Source organism: Pteropus medius, unplaced genomic scaffold (genome assembly GCF_902729225.1).
Source record: "Pteropus medius unplaced genomic scaffold, Ma_sr-lr_union100, whole genome shotgun sequence".
Classification (NCBI taxonomy): domain Eukaryota; kingdom Metazoa; phylum Chordata; class Mammalia; order Chiroptera; family Pteropodidae; genus Pteropus; species Pteropus medius.
Window position 1 is genome coordinate 25,196,415 of NW_024351730.1, and position 6,527 is coordinate 25,202,941.

Below are 6,527 nucleotides of genomic sequence, written 5' to 3' on the forward strand. Positions count from 1 at the left end.
CAGAATATGAGTTAAGAGCTCTTTCTCTGTCATCGTAGTGTGAGCTGCTGACTCTTCTTCACCATATCTTCTCCAAGACCATCAGGGTCAGGTGGCTCCTGGCCAAGAAACAAAAGCAGAATTGGCCAATGGATTTAGATGGAAACTGGTAATAAAATCAGGCACAACTCCAAAAGGAGACATTGGAGAAGAATCAAGTGGGTCTGTGATGACTCGCGCATGAGATGGAACACATATTGATGCGGTAACCAGGTTGCTTGGATCTCACCGAAGCACTGAAAAGATCACTACCATCTGGACAGTTGGGTGTGTTTTATTGGGAAATTATTAGAAAAATGATTTTCCTCTTTGTTAATGTTTCAGCACTAGTAGGTTGGTTCAGTAATAAATATGTGAGGCCTTAAAAAAAGAATATGAGTGAAGAAAGCTAAAACTGGAATTGTTCTTTACACAAACCCTGTTTCCCCTCCCTGTTTCCTCCTCCACTGACTCAAGTTTTGGGGTGGGGGTGGGGAAATAAGGCAGCAGACAAAAAGCATGGGTAGGATGAGGATTCTGCAGCAGTTTGCCTTGGCTCAAAAGTAGCAGAACTGAAATAAAGCTGTTGAAATAAAAATTGGAGTGCTTTCCCCACATCTCTCTATGCCTCCGTCCCTAAGGATAGCTCTTATGGCAAGAAGAGCATTTTTGTCTTTCTTCTCTCGTGGGTTTCAGGAATCTCTCATTGGAAAAAAGAAAAGTAGAGCCATGATAACTTGTTGCTGCCTCTGCCAGCCCAATACAGCTCTTCAAACTCACTTTATTGACAATTCCATTGTAGCACTTAGTGGTTAGGAACAGGGCCTTGAAATTTGAATAGCCTAGTTCAAATCTGGCTCCACCTCTTGCTAGATGTGTAACATGGGGAAAGTTGCTTAATTCTTCTGAATCTGAGTTTTTTAAATTCGTGAATGGGAATATCAATATTTATATCATGAGGGTCAAAGAGGGGATTAAGTGAGCCAAAGCATGTAGATTACCTGGCTCAGAATAGTGACTCAAAGAAGGGTAACTTTAAATTTGTGGACAGTAAATTAGAAATGGGGGGTGGTCAGATTAGGTGCCCAAGCTGAGCCTCTACTTCCGTGGTTGACAGCTACTCAGGCTGGGAGCAGTGTGAGCCTTCAAGAACACTGCCTCAGGCTGGGGTTGGCTTTTGCATGGAAGAATAATGATTAATTTTGGAATGTTGGCTGACTTCTTTACAGTGAAGATTGAACTAATTTTAAACTATACTATCTGATATTCGAGACTTCTGTCCAGGAAATCAACTAAGAAAAGACTGAGATAAGCATGCAAGGCGAGGGGGGTGGGGGTGGGTGATGGGGGAGAGCTTCTCTAATTTGATAAGCTTTACATTTACAGTGTTATTACATGACTTCTGGAGGAATGTTCTCACTGACTTTTGGGCGTGCACAAGCAAGTGCTGCCATTTCAACTGGCTGTCGGACAAGAATTTGGTATTGTTTCCAATTCATTCCTGCATTATTTACACATTTGCAATGCCACAGTAGGGCTGATCATTTCCCTTCTATAAGGTACCTCCGTTTTTGGACCTCCCAGCATGTTATGTCCTCTTTCTTCTTCCTTCCTTTCCGATAACAGAAGAGGCAATGCAATTGGCTGGCTAAAAGCAAGGATTCTAGAGCCAGAGGGCCCAGGTTTGAATCAAGCTCCAGTACTTATAGCTGTGTTACACCTTGGGCAATTGTTTATCCTCCTGTGGCTCAGATTCCTCACGTGGAATATAAAGACTAATAATAGGATTGTTGTGAGGATTAAATGAGTCAATATGTATAGCATGTAGAACAGATCTGAGTAATAGTAAGTGCTGTATGTTTGTGTCATGAACTATTTTAGACACTTTTCATACATATTATCAATCCTCACAACGATCTCATGAGTAAGCACTATTTTTATCTCTTTTTTACAGACGAGGAAAGTGAAGCGTAGAGAGGTTAACTAATGTGAGATCACATAGCTAGTAAACAATAGAGAATTAAACTCGTTTGTCAACCTAAAAAGTCCACGTTCTTAACTACTGCTTATCCCATCTCCCATGTTGTTTTGTGTTTTTTTTAATTGTTTTTTTTTTTTTTTTTTTTAAACACACTGTTCTCAAGCATATCTGGTATTTTTTGTTGATGCTATCTGGCTACCTTAGAAGAGGATTTCCTTTCATCTGACTGCAGATATGTGAATACTCAAGATGAAAGTGGATGGCTGGAAATAGAAAATTCCCAGAAAGCACTGGTAGCAATCACAGGAATAAATAAGTCAATTTGTTCCTGATTATCTACTGACATACGGCCTTAGACTTGATTACCTCTCAGCTCTATTTCAGCTGACATCTCAGTTCCCAGACTTACCTTTTCTCATCTATCCTTCAAGCTACTATGGAATTATCTAGCTAAACATGCTACGTCTCAAACTTTGGTCCTAAATTACCTCTAACAATGAAAAGTGCTTCCAGCAAGTGTGAGGGAGGCATAGTTTAAAGCATTCTGTTATAAGCATAGGATTTCTTTGAAGGTTCATATTTTATCTTAAAAATTCATGCAGATTTTGCGATTATTTCCTTTTTTTCTTTTAAGTGAATGTTTTATTTAAGAATTACTTGGGATACATGGAAAAGTTACCGGGTTAGTAAAGAGAATTCCCTATTTTCTTTACCCAGTTTTCCTAATTGTTAACATCTTACATGCCTGTGTTACATTTGCCAAAACTAAATGATTCACAGTTATATGTTACTAAACTCCAACCTTTATTGGGATTTCACTATTTTTTCCACTAATATCTTTCCCTGTCTATTCTTATTTTTCATGACCTTGATTAACTATTTTGAAGATTACTGGTCAGGATTTTGTAGAATGTTCCTCAACTTGCTTTTGTCTGATGTTTTTCCACATGATTAGATTGGGGCTATGGATTTTGAGGAAGAATACCGTGGAGTGAAGTGCTCATCTCATCACATCAGGGGGTACATAATAGCAACACAACTTTTCCCTGGTGATGTTAACCCAGATCACTTGGTTAAGGCAATGATGTTTTCCAGGTTTCTTCACTGTAAAATTATGATTTTTCCCTTTCCCCACTCTGTCCTTTAGAAGTGTGAGTCACTAGGTCCAGACCATATTCAAGGGGAGGTGCATTAACTCCACACCTTGGATGGGAGAGTGTGGACATATACTATTTGAAATTCTTCTGTAAGGAAGACTTGTCTCTTTCCTCCTACTTATTAAACAAATCATTTATTTATATCAATTTGGATTGGTATTTTCTTAACATAAAACAATGCTTTTTACCCCCCACATCCACAAGTGGAATTGACTTTCAAGAAACATGTGTATCCTGAGGATTCTCATACACCTAACATGAAGTTTGAGAAGCACAGACAAAATCCAAGTCCCCTAGGCCACATTCTTGTTTCCTTTGAATCATAGTCTTTAATAATACTTGTAAATGAAAGATTAATAACACACATAGATGAGTGATAAAGATCATTAGTGTTGTTTGAGGGTAAAGATGTTTGTCTCTACCACCAGTGTCTGACCAAATACAGGCATACTTCAGAGATATTGTGAGTTTGGTTCCAGACCACTGTAATAACACAAGTATCACAATAATGTTAGCCTTAATCATTTTGCTAATTAACGCTAAACCTGTGAAGCACAATAAAACACAGTATGCCTGTAGCTACTCATATTTCTCCTTTTGAAATTCTTTAAAGCACTCTAAAAAGCTTCCATATTAAGACTAAGTGTTAGAGAGGAAGTTGATTCAGCCACTTTTCGAAGATGTCTCTAGACTATTCCCTCAAAGCATGTCTTTAACAATACAGAAGCCTTTACAAGGTAGAAAAAAGCAGGTGGAGAAGGTAGGCATCCAGAGGCTTGTTTTCACCTGCCGGAAATCAGAGACCAATTGTGGAGCCGAAATAGTTTCTAAGCATTCTCATTGGTCCGCACCCACGAAGAAGGCGGGGCTTCGAGTATAAAAGAGAAGGCTGTTGGGGGCTGTTGATTGCTCTGTTGCTGGGAGAGGCCTGGGGTATGTGGCAGTGGGTGATGTAGTCCAAAATTTTGTAGGCATTCTGGCGCTAAAAAGTCTTCTGGTGGGTGGGTGGAAAGAACCAAACTTTTTGTAGACCTCAAGGGGAATCTTGGTTAGCTTACTTTAGAAGTGAAAGATGAACGAAAGAAAAAGAGAAAGAGCATCTAAGTAAAACAGATTAAGGAACTGGAAAGAAGAGAAGCTAGTGTTCTATGCAGACAAAAAATAGGAGGTCACTTAGCTTCTTGAAGTCATTTTATTAGGTACGTCTTCTCATCCTCGAAATACAGATAGATGAGAAACTTTTCTAACTGCTGTGGTTTCTAAAGGGAGTTCATTCTTGAGCTTAAGATTGAATCTTGAATTTTGAAAGTTCTCTCATGGTGAAATCTTAAGAAGTCACCTACTTCTTATCGATTTCCCTTTAACCTCTAGCATAAAAGATACTTCAGCAAAATCACTCTTATAAATCTCCTTTAAAAGAAATACATAGGTTTAGAGCTTCTATGCTTAAAACTCAGTATCTTGCTTTCTTCACAAAAAGTGTCTCAATGGCTTCCTTCAAGCCTTCCACTGGAACCCTAAAATCTCTGTTGGAGAGAAACTCCTCTTTAGAGTAATGGCAGGAAGTGAGGAACAGCTAGCCCCTTTCTTCCCTATTTCAAGATTAAAGATTGAATCAGCTTGGGTGAAAACTGGGATAAAAGCATAGGCTTTTTGGATTAGACTTATTTGCGGGAAGGAAATGTCCTTTGTGATAATGAAGAGAACTGAAGTGAACTTCAAGCATCATGTAATATTTGAGCCCTCTTACCAGGGAGTTAAGTTCTTAACCATGTTCCTTTTGAAAGCAGCTCTTTGAAGACAACAGAAAACCTGAGGGCTTGAAGCCCACCTTCCCACCTAGATGTGGAAGTGGGGGGTGGAGGAAATTTATTACCTCACTTTGGGTTCCTCATTTGGTGTCATATTTGCTCACCTGAAAGCACTTCTCTGAAGATGAATAGGAGAAGCTTTTGCATTTGGGATAGCGAGGAAACTTAAGCTGGTCAGATGGTGGTTACCCAGAGCACTGAGGTTTGGGAGGCTTCCTTTAGCTTATCGAGACAAATGTCTGTCATAGGGAAAAGGGGTAATGTGGCATCTTTGTGACACTCAAGAGCATACCATGTGATGGGTATGTTTATTATCCGGACTATGATTTCATAAGTGCTATAGAGAAAATTGTGTCACAGTTCCTGTGTGTCAACTATATAAACAAAAGTTTTTCTCTTGTAAATCACACTATAGTCAAACACCTAAGTCTACCTGCTTTAAGAAACCTGGAAAATGGAAAAAAAGTACAAGAGTAAGGACATGAACCTTCGTTCACCCTCATCCCCATCAGTGGGGAGTTATTTGTTTACACGGTTCTTCGTAAAGAAGCAGGGTTCAAGGAGAAGAGCAAAGATACCCTGCTCAAGAGATGTGTAGTTCTTGGTTGCAATCTGTTTGACATAGAATTATTTGGCAGAAGAGATTTGGGATCTTGAGAGTCACTGCTAGTTAAAGGTTATAACTAGAATTGAGGTGTTGGGGCATGTGGTGTGAGAAGGTCCTGCAGGATGAAGCCCAGGGGCAGGGATGGGTGACTGTTTCTCCATGGCTGCCTAATGACACTGAAAAACAATTTTCGGATTACTCATGTTGTAGGGTTCTCACCTGTAACTGTTTCTTTACTGAGCAAAAATTCCAGGAATTCCAACAGTGGGTATACTGGTGACTTAATTGTCAACCAAGAAACCTAGTTAAATTTCGGTTTGAATTCTAAGATACTAAGTGCATGGTATGCTTTGTTTACTAACTCCCTTTCCATTTCTGTAAAGTTATTCAACCATAAAAACCAAGAAAAACAAAAAAGCCAACCTACACATACATCTTCAAATCTACAAAATACCCCAATGAATTATTGGGCAAAGAAAATATTCTACTGTATGGTCAGTATGTTGTAACTGCTAGCCCCCGAAAGACACACGGACCACCAGAAATCAGTGAGTTATAGGAAACACACTCTTTATTCAGCCAGCTGGGTCTGCCAGGGGTACGCAGACCCCAAATTAAGCAGCCCCGAAATGTAGAAGTAGAGTTTTTAAGCCCTAAATCCCATTCCTCATTCTGTCTTAACACAAGTCTATTTTTCTTCTATTTACTGTCGACCCACAGGTCGGGTGTGCAAGCGGGAGTACAGAAGCAGAAAGCTTATTGTTAGAATGTTATGTTCTTATGGGTGACAGCCTATGTTCCCATGGGCGATAGCCAAGCAGTAATTTTCCAGCCAGCACAAGTACTAATAGTGGAGGTACTGAAAAGTTTACCTTTCCCACCATAGAAATACTGGGCAAAACCATTGCTGTCTACTTCTACCCATCTAATCAATTAGGGGACTCAACTGCAGG